Source organism: Triturus cristatus, chromosome 10 (assembly GCF_964204655.1).
Source record: "Triturus cristatus chromosome 10, aTriCri1.1, whole genome shotgun sequence".
In the NCBI taxonomy this organism is placed as follows: Eukaryota; Metazoa; Chordata; class Amphibia; order Caudata; family Salamandridae; genus Triturus; species Triturus cristatus.
Window position 1 is genome coordinate 1,158,655,133 of NC_140593.1, and position 16,207 is coordinate 1,158,671,339.

General features: G+C 42.8%; 1 protein-coding gene across 1 annotated transcript in view; it reads left to right on the plus strand.

Moving 5' to 3' along the window:
• Positions 1 to 332: 332 nt before the first annotated feature.
• LOC146796816 (metalloproteinase inhibitor 1-like) overlaps positions 333 to 16,207 on the plus strand; it is a 79,148-nt gene continuing 63,273 nt past the window's right edge. Inside the window, exon 1 of the mRNA XM_085631378.1 lies at positions 333 to 459. The gene's annotated coding sequence lies outside the window, so the exon portion shown is untranslated. The remainder of the gene's footprint in view (positions 460 to 16,207) is intronic.

Below are 16,207 nucleotides of genomic sequence, written 5' to 3' on the forward strand. Positions count from 1 at the left end.
CAAAGCCCGTTGACGAAATTTTAAAATATGCTAAATATTGTGAGGACGAATTTGATAACAAACGAAAAGCTTTAGAAGAAAAAGTAATGTGAGCCCAAGTAAAATCAGCTGAACAGCAAGAGCTCCAATTAAATAAACAGTCAGAAAATCAAGGAAGAGCACAAGGTCAAGGTGACAATAATGGGGGAAAGCCTCGGGGAAGATTAAATCGGGAAGAGGCAAAGAAAAGATTTTTCTGTCACGGGTGCGGGAAGTTGGGGCATTGGAAGAACGAGTGTAAAGCTATACAAGTTAATAATGCCCTGAATCAAACTTTTAATCCACAGATGGAGAATGAGGTGTTAATGAGTCATCAGCAACAGGGTATAGACCTACAGAGTCAATTGCCACCTGCCCCTAAATCAAATTTTGTGAGTCAAGCCAAGTACAGTGAGGACGCCGGATTTCCAGAAGGAAGTGGTAAGAAAAAGTTTGTAACATTACAGTTTCTTTTGCAGGACCCACTGATTGATTATGATCAGGAATGACGGTGCCTGAGGAGGGAGGAAGGGGAGTGCGTGCTTGGTGCATCCCTACCGGTAGATCAGTCAGGTTCATACATAGAAGGTAAAGTGGAAGGAAATGATATCACTTTCTTGTTGGATACTGGTGCTACCAGGTCTACTGTGAGAACAGCAGACATTCCTAACCTGCCCCTCTCGGGTGAGAACATCCAAGTTATAGATGTTTCAAACCAACCAATTAGAACTCCAATCACAGAACCAATGGGGGTACGAATTGGAAATTTTAAAGAAATGCATAAATTCGTGGTCTGTGACTCAAGCCCTGTAAACGTGCTTGGAAGAGACCTGTTGTGCAAAATGAATTGCACTATATTTTGCACACTGGATGGTGTTGCAATACAAACCCCAGATGAAGATGGAGTTTACAAGTTCATGTTTAGCTAAACAGGGAACAGAAGTAAATGAATTATATTAGATGATGACACAAAATGAATTACCTGCCGAAGTCAAACTGACTGTAAATGCAGAGATATGGGATTCTACTGGAAAAGAAATAGGATTAATGGATGAAGATCCCGTATAAGTGACAGTGAAAGAAGGTGCGGTTTATCCGAATATCCGACAATACAAAATGAGTCCAGAAGTAAAGGCAGGTGTTGCAGCAGAAATAGAGCGATTGGTCGAACAAGGTATTCTGAAATAAATAATGAGTAGCCCTTGTAACTCACCTATAATTGGCATTCAGAAACCTAACGGAAAATATAGGGTGGTTTAAGATCTTGGGAAAATTAATAAGATTGTTGTACCATGCTGCCCAGTAGTGCCTAATTCAGCTGTGATTCTTTATCAGAGACCATGGAAAGCAGGATGGTTCACAGTAATCGATTTATGTCACGCATTCTTTTCTATGCCATTGCATCCAGATAGTAAGTTTTTATTTTCGTTCAGATTTGATGAGCATGTTTACATCTGGAATCGTGTGCCTCAAGGGTACACTGAAAGTCCTTTAATCTTTAATCAGATTCTCAAAAGAAGCCTTGAATTCCTTGTGTTACCTAGAGAGTCAGTCTTGGTGCAATATATTGACGACCTATTGGTGGCATCAAATACACGGGATGACTGTGTTACTGATTCGATTGCACTGCTAAATCATTAGGCAAAGGGTGGAGATAAAGTGTCCCCTGAAAAACTTCAGTTTTGTAAAAATTCAGTTAAATACTTGGGACATCAAATAGAAAGAGGGGTTAGAAGGGTGACCTCTGAAAGAATCAGAATAATACGACAAATACAGTTGCCATGAACCCAAAAGAAATAAGAATGTTCCTAGGAGTTGTAGGATATTGTAGGCAGTGGATCGTAGGGTTTGCTTAACTAGCTAAACCCTTGATACAAAGGACCAGAAAAGGAGCAAAGGATCCTATAGAATGGGACGATGAAAGTATGAGATCTTTTATAAAATTGCGGGAGAGTTTGTGTGAGGCACCTGCTTTAGGAATGCCAGACTATTCAAAAGAATTTGCATTATTCTGCTATGAGCGGGGTAATTGTGCACTTTCAGTTTTGACACAGAGACATGGAATGATGAGAAGGCCAGTGGCATATTTTCCTGCTACTTTGGATCCTGTGGTCTGTGCATTACCAGGTTGCCTGAAAGCTGTAGCTGCAACTTGTGTAAGTATAGAACAGAGTGAGTCAATTGTGATGGGACACCCTGTCAAGGTGTATGTTCCTCATGCAGTGGTGATCTTGCTGACTAGAACTCGAACGCAGTACCTTACTCCCAGTAATCTGACAAAATATGAAAGAATAATACTGGGGGCTGAAAATGTGACTATAGTGAGGAGTACTTTTCTCAATCCAGCCACTCTACTACCTGATCCTTACGGAGAAGATGTGAAAGATGAGGTTGAGCATGAATGTCTGGACGTGACTGAATTTAGCCCCAAACCACGTCCTGTCATACAAGAGGAACCCTTGAAAAACGCTGAGCATGAGCTGTTTGTAGATGGCTCATGCATGCGACACGAGGAGGGAGGATTGAGTGCTGCTTACGCTGTATGTACATTAACTGGAATAGTTGAAGCATCCTATTTACCAGAGGTCAGATCTGCACAAGTAGCTGAATTGATCACTTTAATTAAAGCATGCAAAATTGGGAAAAATTGGAGAGTAACCATATTCACTGATAGTCAATATGGTTATGGGGTTGTGCATGATTTTGTCCAACTGTGGATGCAGAGGGATTTTATGACTTCCTCAGGAAACCCTATTAAAAATGGAAAATTTGTGAGAGAATTACTTGAGGCAATTCAACTACCAAAAGAAGTGGCCGTGGTTAAGTGTGCTGCTCACCAATCAGGAGATGACTATGTGACAGCCGGTAACTGATATGCTGACCAAGTTGCCCAACACTGTGCGAGGCATAAAATTACCCTGAACAAGGAAGTTGAAACATGTGGAATCAGCTGCCAACTTATGCTGCTTGCAGGAGTGGGAACCTGGGAGGAAGTAAAGGATTTACAAGATGCAGTAGACGAGAGCGAAAAGGAAGAGTGGGTAAAAATAGGATGTCAGAGAAGGGCAGAAGATGGTGTGTTATGATGGCAGACCAGTCATGCCAGACAGTATGCTTGCACCAATGGCTAGAATGTACCATGGAGACACATGTGGGCAGAGATGCAATGATTCGACTTTTCAGACAAGATTGGTTTAAAGCAAAGTTCAGGAATGTAGCAGAGAGCCTTTGCCAAAGATGTCTAATATGTCAACAAATGAACCCTGGCAGGAAAACTGTGGTCTGTATGGGAAAGATCGGAAAGGCAGAGGGTTCTTTTGTGAGACTTCAATTAGATTTCATTCAACTGCCTGCTTGTCGAGGGCTAAAATATGTAATTGTCATTGGTTATTTTTTTTCAAAGTGGGTGGAAGCATACCCGACCAGAAGAAATGACAGCTTGACAGTGGGCAAAATTTTATTGAGAGAACTCATCCCTAGATTTGGTTTTCCAGTAACGATTGAATCAGATAGAGGGTCTCATTTTAATAATGAAATAATTTGACTAATTTGTGAAGCATTCAAAGTCGAACAAAAATTGCACTGCGCCTACCGTCCAGACACATCTGGGGAGGTAGAACAATTGAATGGCACAATCAAGTCAAGACTTGGAAAGGTGTGTGCATCCACCCCACTCGAATGGCCTGATGCTTTGCCTCTTGTTCTGATGGGACTCCGAAGTATTCCAGATAAAAATACTGGTTTGAGTCCTCATGAAATACTCATGGGAAGACCAATGAGACAAGCATGTGTACCAGGACACAAGCTGTTGAATATAACTGATGACTTGGTTTTGGAGTATTGCATAGAGTTGGCTGACAGAGTGCATTCTATCTCTCATCAGATTGGGGAAGACGCTTTCAACAGACAGCTGAGCCACTCGCATGATCTGAATCCCGGTGACTGGGTAGTTGTGAAGAATCACACTCGAGAATCGTGCCTAGCACCAAGGTGGGATAAACCGCATCTAGTTATATTGACTACCTCAACAGCTGTAAAGTGTGCAAGATTGCCTAATTGGATCCATGCAAGTCATACAAAAAGGGTACCAGCTCCTGAAGAAGAAGAGTTTCAATTGAAACAAGAAATTGATGGCGCTGAAGGTTGTGCAGCTGAAGAACTTCCTATAGAAGATCCTGAGGTAGCTGCCCAAGAACAACCGAGCACTTATCAGGACGACTGGATCCCAGTGGTGGACATACCTGAAGTACTTATAAGAACTAGGAGTCAAACACAGTTAGATAGACAGGAAAAGAGGGAGGAACCGACAGGTAAGGAAGAACTCGCTCAGGAAAGCAGGGAAACGACTGTTAGGGAGCCTGAGAAGAAACAGCTAAGGAGAGAACAATATACTCAGACAGAAGAATTCCAAAGCTCCATTCCTGAGTCTGAGGAGGGACAGCTAGGATTTAGAGAAAACGTTCAGGCAGAACTAGGTAAAGAGGTAAAAAGACCTGAACAGGACCAGATCGGCATAGAAACGCAAGTTCAGGATACAGAAGAAAAACCAGACATCGCTAATCCTGAACAGTGTCAGATTGAGGTAGATGTACCCATCCAGGCAGAACAGGCCAAATTAATAAGCCCTGGACAAGGTCAGATAGAGAGGAAATCTGAAGACAAAGCTGATCAAGTTGTGCCGAAATCTAAAGAAAATAAAAGGAGTCTTGAAGAACCTGGAGGTGCAGTGAAGTTTAAGAAAAGCCGAAAAGGCGATAATTGGCCAAGAATTATCAAGAGACTGAGATATCATCTTAAGACAATAAGTGAAGAACCTGATCAAGTAAATGAAGTAACTAGTCAATCTGGACCTTCTACAGTAACGACAAAAAGAAGGAGTCAAAGATTGAAGACATTGAATAACAAGTTCAAAGGTCCTGAATGGACATATGTTATTCTTGAAGACTTTGAAAACCTCGACTTAAATGAAGAAAGTGATGAAGAGCTGAATGTTGAACAAATTGAGGAAGAAGTGAGACCGACTTGAAAGAGAGAAGACTCTTAAGGTGTTATCTCATATCAGGATCTGAATGAAAGAAGAATCTTCTTGCCCAAAAATGTCTGATGATAAAGTTACTGGAAACCCAAAACAAAGCTGTATAAAGAAGTGTTGTAGAATCTCCATATGTAGTTTAATATTAGTCTTTGTAATATGGGTAATATTAGCAATAGCTATTCCTTATTTGATGGTTACTGACAAACAGAATAGTACTAAGACACATACAGAAGTTGCAAACATTAAAGACGATAGAGTAGACTTAGAAACACCAGATGAGTTAGATTTACACCACACTGTAGATAAGATTGAATCTGATTTAAATGTATTTGCCAATCTCTTAGTACATTATGTAGAAACTATGGAAGTTAGTGATTGTTATGTTTGCATGAAATTGCCAAACTCAGTAGCTGAAGAGGTAAATTATCATCATTTACCCTTGACATATGGTATTTCATGTAGTGTACTAGATAGTTTATTGTATAGAACTGGAAAAATGCAGTAATATTATTCAAATGTAGATGTAATATTTTCAGAAGTTCCCATGCGAAAGAGCATGAACCCTGTCCTTAGTACTAGAGACTCGCAATTCATGGGTGAATATTTCCTAACAATGAAGACAATAGATATAGCTGATGCACATACACGCAACTTAACCTGTAAATTACATGAAGAAGAAAATATTTTTTTGAATTTAGTAGATCACAGGAGACAGGATTTCCAAAGAAGAGCCTCTGAACCAAAACCTCAGATACCTAAGTGGGCTGAAAGGGAAGACCTTTTAGTAACTGGCAAGACTCATACTGCTATGTCTCTGGATTTTGAAAAGAAACGGAAAATCTGTCTCCATAGGCTTAAAACAGAATATAACAATGCATTTATTGGTTCCAGTGAATGTGAACATAACTTCTTAGTAATTGGGGGTTGGGGACTAAAAGGAGGAACTGATCCAGTATTTCCTAGAATGTATTATATTTGTGGAAACAAAGCCTATTTTAGGTTGCCTGGTCACTGGTATGGGAGTTGCTATTTCGGAATAGTATTCCCTAAAGTCTATCATGTTAAAAGAATGACTGGAAGCAATAATGACAGTAGTGGACTAACACGATATAAAAGAGCTAGTTTTTCTGAAATAGTAGGTGATATATTTGGTGCATTGATAGATACCTTCAGTGGGGGTTCTGCTGAATTCTCGAAAAATCTGTCAATTGTCAACAGTAGTTGATCGGTTATCTACTGACACTGCTGGAGGATTTTTACTGATCAATACAGAATTAGTTGCTGTTAGATCTATGGTTTTGCAAAATCGACTTGCCCTTGATAGCTTATTGGCAAAAGAGGGTGGAGTCTGTAAAATGCTGAAAGCACAACATTGTTGCACGTATATACCTGACAAAAGTGTAGAGATTGGAAGATATATTGAAAATGTTAGTCATTTAGAAGAGGAACTGAAACCACTGGAGGTTGAGAGTGTATGGAAGAAAATAGCAAATAGCTTTTCCATTATCAGTAGTTGGTTTTCTAACATAGGTAAGAGTATCTTAGGTCATAAATTATTGCCAATTATGGGCATAACTTTGTTAGTTTTGATTATAATGTGTTGCCATAAATGCAGTGGGAAAAGAAAGAGGTAGGAAGTGAATGAGTAGGGTAGGAAAAGAAAATTAGATGAAATAAGACTTGAAGAATTGAAAGGGAATATCTACAAAAGAATTAAAGGATCACAATTTAAGAAAGATAAATGAAGGAATAAAAGATTGTGAAATCATTTAATTTTTTATTCTAACATGTTCTTCTCTGACTTTATTAATAGTTTGTATTTGGGCCTTGGAGGGTGACAGCATCTTTTTTTCCTTGTGGCAACTACGCCTGCGCGACTTCTGCTTGTCCTGAAACCGATGAACTCATTGAATGGCTGCCAAACCCTAAGGCTAGCAAGGACATGGGAAGAACAACTCTTGACCCTACGAGGGGAAGAAGATCGCAACATTGTATTACTGATTTATCGATCCACATATGAAATGCTTGTGGGAATAAAGCTTGTGGGTATTAAAATTAAGAGGTGGGGAGCTAGAAAATAGACTAAAGAAAAATATTACACTTAGTATGGTGTCATGCCCTCACCCCACTGCTTGGCCCAATCAAATTGTGGGTGAACATGAAATTGAAACATTTGGGGTGGATCATACATTTGAATTGGTATAACAGAGGTAAGTTCTAGATAGTTAGACCCACTTGATGCTGAGATGCTGATGCTATGCTGAGATGCTGCCCGATTTTGCTGCAATCTGACTGAAGAATCCAACACTAGGGAAATTCGCAGAACAACTGAGGAGGCACATCTAGGAAGGGGTCCGGACGAGCCTGAGCTGGAGAGAGTAGCACCAGAGAGGGGTGTAACGCTGGTGTCACACTAGAAGAGGTCACCTTCCCTGTCCTGAACCGGTCATGAATCCTTGACACTCTGAATGTCGGAGTCCTCACACCATTCTAGGTAAATATAACTGTAGGGTTAATGCTCTGTACCTGCTCTCTATTCTTTCTCTCCTCAGGTACTGTCATTGCAAGAATTTAATGGATGCAAACTGATTATAAGCTAACTGTGCTATTTTTCTTGATGGAGAATTCTGGCATATCTATGTGTATTCTGATTTGACTCACAAAATTATTAATTCAGGTAAACTTTTAAAACTCCTTCTGAGTCTGTGGTTCTTTTAATAAAAGATAAATGTATTATATTAATTCCTCCCTATTCTAATCTACTACTAGATCCTTTGAATGTGCATTTATTCAGGAGACAGGAGTGGTAAGAATACTGGTGTAAAGGTTTCCTAAGGTAAAATAAAATTGATGATCAGTGGATATTTACCGTGTCATTGAGTGTATGAATGTATATGGGCCCAAATGAGTGTTGTGTGTATGAATGTGTAGAGCTGGTAAACTCCGCTGCATCACAGGCAATGCTTGTGGTAATATCATTAAGTCAATATTAAAACAGGACCAAAACGATTCTACATCTCTTCTTCAGTGTCACCAAGTTAACACAAATGATGCTTGGTCAAACTAGCCATTAGTCTTGGAAGTATTTCAAATGTTACCTGAGCCCGGCTTGGCGATGGAGAGCTAAGGGACTACTAATGTACACACCGATCTCTCCTTTCAACATGGTGCTGTGGTACACGCCTCTCCTGCTGGCATAGACAGGATCGCATTAACCATGCAGCTAACGTACACAGCGATCTGCGGGCCATGAACACAAGAGACTAAAGGCCTGCAGATGGCCGCACTCATTAGCTGCATGTTTTCAACACTAAAAATGCTGTTGGCTGAGCACGTTTTGTTTGGCAAGCAAAAAAAAAAAACAATACTAAATCACGAGCTGAGGAAAAAGAAAAGAATTGTGCGCCAAAAAGAACATAAATGACCAGAAGGGAAATGCTACATGTAATTGGGTCAGGCTCCATGGGAGGGAGAAAAACAGCATAAGGAGGGACATGTATAACCAATTCACCATAGAAAAGCAAGGATTTTCGAAGGGAACACAAAGGAACAAATGAAATGCGATGGGCGTGCTCTAGCCCCACAAAGTAGATAAAGCATTTAATGAGGAGACAGTGCATGCGCTGCTAGGCGAGACCTAAAAACTGGCCCTCCTGTCCACAAAACCGGCCCACAAAAGAAAAACAGCCCGCACACTGATCTGTCAGACTAGACTATCTGGCACTGCCTGATTGCCATAGTCCTAACCTGTGTGTGGACTTGGCTAACTCTGATTTGAAAAAATAAAGAAAAGGCAGCCAGCAGAAGGGGGAACTGTGCAGCACCTCCATACATGCCTTCAGACCCATTCAGACGGGAGACTCCTGTGTTTTTAAGCAAAAACGTGCTTTATTTTAGCAGCCTCCTGCCTAAAATTGCCTTTGCTTCAATGTGGAAACTAATGGCCTTCGATTTTTGCTTTTTTTCAATCTCCCTTTTTTAGGTTGTGCCTAAACAGCGCTTGCGCTGTAGGCAGTGCTGGCCTGGGAACCGAGAGTGGCCCAGGCAAACTGCTTGGCCGCTAACCCTGCAGGGGAGACGGGGTGCAGCTGAGTTGTTTGCTAGGGCTGGTTTCAGCCGATTCTGTTACCGGGGGCCGATATTGCAGGCCCCCAGTAATAAAAAGAAGCCCAAAACCGACCCACACCCTGGCGGCTCACCGGGGAAACGCCCAGTGCCCCCTACGGCCAGTCCGGCCCTAGGCGGTCTTTTATATCTACTTTGTGGAGTTTTACTCCTCATTTGCTTAGGATTGGCTTATCTGTGTGTCATTTAACCCCTTCCCCGCTCATGACGGAACCGTTCCGTCATGAGCCACGGTTGCTGTGTGCTCATGACGGAACGGTTCCGTCATGCCACGACCGTTGGCGGCCGCTCCGCCCACGCGGCGCTGTTTCCCCGCCTGTGCGGGGGGACAACGCAACTGGGCGGAGTCATGACGGAACCGTTCCGTCATGAGCACAGCTCAACCGTGGCTCATGACGGAGCGGCTCCGTCATGAGCACAGCGCCACCGCGCTGCCCCCCCCCCGCGCCCCCCAGCGCCGCGGCGGAATTCCCGCCGCGGCGAAGGGGTTAAAAATGTGAGTATGGTAACGGCTGATGGATGTTGCATGTCCCACCTTTCCATACAAGTTAACTCCCATGGAAAATTGACACGGGAGCGAGCAGGGGTGCGCATGCTGCTTGCATTCCTTTATCTTGTTGTTTTTGTTTGTTTCTGCCTAAATACACTTTCGGTACAAAACGCATTCAGCGGATGTGAGCTTCTTATCAAAGTATTTCTAGTTTTGCGCTCGCAGTCGCGGATGCACAATAGAAATATGCATTTGCAGCGGAGAAGCGAGCCTGAGGCTTCCTGGGAGCAGCGCCCACCCTGCGGGGAAGGCCTCTCTAGCAAGAGCCGCCCACTGCAGGCTGGCTGCGCCTCTGTCACCCGCTCGTGCTGCTACCTTATGCTAAGTGGTGGTTTTTGGTTAAATGCTTCTTTGTACTTTGGAGTTTTTGTTCCGAGTACAGGAGACCGAGAATTCAGCAGGCACAATTGGGGGGGGGGGGGGGGGGGGGGGGGCGGGCTCAATGTAAACGAAGCGCAGCTACATTCAAAAAAATTATTCTAGACACCCTGAATGTTGTCCAACCTATTTTGCCACTTGTGATGTAAGCACTTTGAGATTCCGCACATGCCCATGGCACTTCTCATAGTGCGAGTATTATTTTAGAGCTTCTGGTAATAAATATTTACATGTTCAGAAAATCTGTCATTTCTGCTCTGGAAGATGTAGTCACTTTAAGAATTGTACCCGTGTAAGGTATAACTTGCTGAATCAAAACAGTATTGATTTAGATTTATTGTACTGAAAAGGAGAGAAAAACTGCACATATTTTTACGTAATGACATTTTACTTACAACAGAGATCATTGGAGTAATGCATTAAAGTCAGTGTCTCACGTTATGCAGGAAAGTTGACTTAATACAGACCCTCACAATGTCCTTAACCCTGCACCATATTTCCTGCGCTTTTATAAAAGTTCAGCGAACCGAACGCCTTTCGCAGGCTTATGTTGTTGTTGAAAACAAATTTGTTTCTGGACTCGTTTAGACAACCCTTTCCTTCCAGACACTCCTGGAGCTATCCAATGGCTGGGTATTCCTTTCCTTTGTTGTAAGACAATAAATTCGGTGTTTACTAAAGTAACAAAGTCTCACGCAAACAACCCCAAATGTGTTCCTTATATGGCTCACACTTAAAAAATATTTTCCTTTTCGGTCAAAAATTTCTTTGAGATCAGCTTAAAATATTCCTGGCTTAAAATAAAAACATTATAAGCAATGCTTAAAGAATCCGCCGTTTTTTCATGGCTTATGTGTTTAGGGACTGTGTAACTTTGAAAGTACAGTCAGATATTTTGTTTGAAATATATTATTTATGTTGCTTTACTTGCATGCTGTTTTTAGGTCTCGCCTGACCCAGCGCATGCGCTGGTCTGGCTTGACTTATTGAGAGGGCTCCAAAAAGTGCTACCAGGCCAGCCTAGAGCTACAGTGCATATGCGTGGGCGCGCGCGCCGCGCTTGACGCGATTATTTTCACTTTTGCGGCCGCATGGCCGATTTGAAGTTTGATCGCGATCACGATCACTTTCGCGGCCGCATGGCCGCGAGTTTACTTTGTGTGCTACTTTTCTCATGTGCTTCTCCCTTACTTGCCACGCCATGTGCTTCATGTTGTTCTTTCCCTCGTGTGCCTCTCCCCTCGTACCATGCTGCTCAGTTGCTCTCTCGTGTGCTGCTTTTCCCCGCCTCCCCCAAATCCAGCTTTGTTTGTTTGATTCCCCCACCTGCTCCTCTTTTGAACCTCCCATCCCCAATACCCGTGAACCTATTTTTGAAAATATATTTTGAAGGGGGTGCACGGCAGGAAATTGCTGGTTGCCCTTTTTCTTTAAAAATATGCGCTTTCATACTACTTCGGTTTCATTGTTTTCATTTACCCATCCTTCACTCTTTTAACGTTGTCTCCACATCTGATGTTTACATTGATCAAGTCATGATAGAAAGCATCTTAGACCAGGCGTGTAGAGTGTCAAAAATCTCTCTCCACGATTGGGTTTCAGACTTCTGAGGAAGGGGTGCTGAGACGTAGGAATAGGCCTAAGCTACTTACAGCGGAAGACGTTGTTTCCTATGTGGGTGCCAGGTACAGGAAGTGCTGTGAATACATCCTGGCTCATGGGCGATGCAAGCCTACTATCCTATGCGAAATCACATTGCCATTGGACTAAGGGTCCAAAAGAAGCTGTCACAGTATGACATCGTTGCTCATGACGTGGGCCTCTTCTCGAAAAGTGGGCCAGCCAGCAGGTCACCCACGTTTTAGAAGAAACTACCTTCCGGTTTGTGAATTATCTGAAAAAAATGATTGGCGCAAAAAGCTGACTTTGGTCCACACAAGTAGAATTCACAGGCAATAATGACTGGCTGTGAATAGAATATAACCTGATTGGTTGTTTTTGTGTGTCGAGCCTGCAAGAGCATGCGCTAGCACATGCGCTCTTGCTTGTCTTCTTTTATTTCTGGAGGAGTCTGCTCGACACATTCTTAGGCCCGGCGCTGAGCTGCTTGTGAGGTGCGTGACCCAGGCAAGGCAACGGGCAAACATTAGCCCGGGCTTCTCTGCTCCACCTCAGCATTAACCAAACATTTTGCCGTGGTCCCAAGACGTCGTATCCTAAAGTTATCTGTTTCCCGGATAAACACCTATTTAAAGAATCCCAGAACTAATTCTAGCCTATGTAGAAGTAAACTACGCCATAGTTCTGCTCGCATCCCCAACTGTAACACCACATCAGACTTCTCTTACTCAGTAGCAGCCCTCCCTCCACAAGGTCATAGATGGAGGGAACCGTCACTCAGGTTCACCTAGATCTCAGTAGCCATTCACATAATTGATCATAATTGTCTTCACATCTATCTGACAAAAGGTGCATTGTTCGAACAGCAGTAAACATACTCTGGCTCGGAACTTTAAGTGGGCCGGGTCCTGCCGGTGCTCAGCACCGGCAGTTCTTAAAAGCAGCTGTTGAGACGGGTCCCTATCGGGCTCTCTCTATTTTCCCTTCCCATTCGGGAAAAAAAAAAATTCTTTACTCAGCAGAGGTTCAACCCTTCCCTGCCTTTGATGTAACTTCAAACAGACTCGCTATAGTTCTTTCACAGCCTCATCATTTCAGAACTGAAGCATTTTCAATATTCTATGCAGGGGAGCCATAGGTGTCTCTTATTTATCTTATGCAGTTAACATACATTGGCAAAGCCAATAGTCCTGGCTTGTTGTTGGTGTAATGTTACCTGTTGTCAGGCCTTTAAGTGGGACGGGTCTCACCGGTGCTGAGCACCTGCAGTTTTTTAAAAGGGGCCTCGAAACGGGGCTCTATTGGGCTCTGTTTTGTGCCCTGGCACAGGCGGTCCGTTTTTTTCCGGACTGCAGTGACAGCAGGCACATTGATGTGCGCGTCTGCTCACTTCTCACTAGCGGACAAGTTACGGCATTACGTCATGCTAGGTGAGCCTGGTAGGGGAAGGGAAATCCTTTAAAGAGTAAATTTTTAGGTCTCGCCTGACCCAGCGCATGCGCTGGTCTGGCGAGACTTATTGAGAAGGCTCCAAAAAGTGCTACCGGGCCAGCCTAGAGCTACAGTGCATGTGCGCGGGCGCGCGCGCCGCGCTTGACACGATTACTTTGACTTTGGCGGCTGCACGGCCGCTTTGATGTTTGATCGCGATCCCTTTCGCGGCCGCACGGCTGCGTGTTTCAATTAGCGTCCCTGTCACTGTGTCCTGCACTCTCTCCTACCACTTTTCCTCATGCTTTTCACTCCCCATGGCTGTTACTCTGCTTTGTTGTTGCATATTTATATAGCGCAAACTCGACCCGAAGGTATTGGAGCGCTTTACATAGCACCGTATTTACATTACACATTCAGGCACGGGGAGATTAAGTGATTTGCCCAGAATCACAGGATGTGGACGCGACCTCGAGGCTCGAACCCTGGTTTCCTGCATCAGAGGCGGCAGCTCACAGTTACACTTATTTTCTACACTCGCTATGCTTGTCCCTCTGCCTTGCACTCTGTCCTGCCACCTTCTTAAAGCGGCCGGAGACATACAAAACGGCTCTGCGCATGCCGCACTTGTGCGCAACTTACAAATGAGTCCCCGTGAAATCATACTCAGCCTTAGGCCTCATGCTTAGGGGGAGCACTGGGACGCTAACACTTCATGAGCTCACTTAAAACATTACCAAGATAGCTCCCGCAAAGGCGCCCTTTTTGTAAATTTTATGTATCGCAAAAACAACAATGGGTGTACTGGTGGCCTTCAGTCCTTTCCTTCAATGTCTACCACGCGACTGAAGAGAGGGGGTTAATAAAGTGCTCTTGAGTAACTAAAGATGTAAACAGGACGCATCGCAAAAACAACTCGCCTATAAATATAATCTGGGGTTGCTACCTTGCTTGCGCCTTACTCTATGCTGTTACGACATCATGTTTCTACTACGGGCTTGTTATCCGGTGTGTCTGTTCTATTACTTTATCTGACATGCTAGTCCAGCTGGTTCAATAGAAAAAAACATCACAAGTCCTCGCACTTTCTCCTGCTACCAAATACAGTTCGGCAATTGCTTCCATGCTCACTTCACCCTCCCTATGTTTTTCACTCCCCGTGCCTGTCCCTCTGCCTTGCACTCTGTTTGCCACTTATCCTCATGTTATTCTCTTGTGCCTGTCCCTCGGATCCACACTCTGCTTTGCCACTTACCCTTATGTTCTTTAATCATTGTACCCACTTGTCTATCCTGCACTCTGTCCTAACAGTTATCCTTATGTTTTTCACTTTTGCCTTTCACCTGCCCCGTACTCTGTCCTAACAGTTATTTTCATATAAGTGTTCGTGAGTAACTATAGTTGTAAACCGAATGCAGGGCAAGGACTACTCTCCTATAAAAATAATCCAGGGTTGCTACCTTGCTTGCACGTTACTCCATGTTGTTAGGACATCAGGTTTCTGGTACGGGACTTGTTATCCGGTATGTCAGTTCAATTACCATATCCGGCATGCTAGTCCAGCTGGTTCAATAGAAAGAAAACACAACAACTCCCAGAACGTATAACGTTGTCTCACAAATATTCAAAAAACTTTATACTTATCCCTCTGTCCTGCACTCTCTCCTCCCACTTAAACATATGCATACAGTCTACCTTTCCTTACACCTCGTTGCTTGCTCCCTTTTTTTGTCTTTATTAGGTCCCTCATGTTTTATTTTGTGCCACATAGTACTTACATTGCATTTTTTCGCTTTTGCTGCCTAAACACGCACCACTACAATATTCTCTCCCTTTTGCCCTACATTCTAACTTACCACTTACCCTCATATTCTTCAATCATCGTGTCTATCTCTTACTACACACTTTCTGCTGCCACCTCTCCTCATGTTTCTCCACTTGGTCGATCTGTCTCTCTGCTTTGCACTCTCTACTGCCACCTATCCTTATATTGTACTACTGTGCTACTTACACATTTTATGTTTCTTTCATTTTTACTTTTTCCGTTAGCCAATATTTTGTCACTACAGATTGTTTAGAGTGCATACCTTAATGTCCAACAGTTATCATTGCACACGCACACATCTTTAACATAACAGCTCTATTATACCAGCCTGTTTACAAACATTGCGACAAAAAGACATCAGATTACCTCTTCGTAATACACTCCCAGCATGCTTTTAAACCCCTACCACATCTAAAAAAAAACCTTCACCGTTACATACCGTATTTTCAAACACGTTAATATACCACATGTCTTTACATAACAGTTGCACCCTTACACACATTTAGTCTTCTATTCTCTATTATACCATACCTAAGAAAATAAACCATTTCTATACACACATATTATATGGCTTTGATACCGCTGCTCAAAAAAGCATACATGCTGTAGCTATAATTATTACATTTACCCACTGTGCTACCGCATTAATCTGACAATGCATACAATTACTTCTATTACATATATCTGTACATATAGAAGCCATTTTTTGTAAAGTCTTTCTCAAAATATATATTTTTGTTAACAAGCTAAACAAGCATTTGCAATGCAGTAGGTCTCGCATTTACGCGACTTTGAGCTATTGGCATTGTAAATGACAATGCCTTACATTTATGTTTTGGTTTTTAAAGCATAAAATAAAAGGCATTGTCATTTACAATGCCAATAGCTTAATCTCATGTAAATGCGAGACCTATTGCATTGCAAATGCTTGCTTTCTATGGTGTTCCCTTCTCTTTTTGAAACTCAGGAGCAGCAACATTGTCGTGGTGTCACCAGGGCTTTAAGTGGAAGCTTTTTCAATATTATATACAAGCCATAGTTACTGCTTATTTATCTTACGCAGCCAACAACCGTTGGCAAGGCCAATAGTCCTGACTTGGTGTAGATATGATGTTACTTGTTGTACTTGTTGCAATAACAGAAACAGCCAAATACAAGTCGGACGGCACACTATGCTATGCACAGATTTTTAGCTTACATGTTTTAAGCCATGGCCTTGATTACA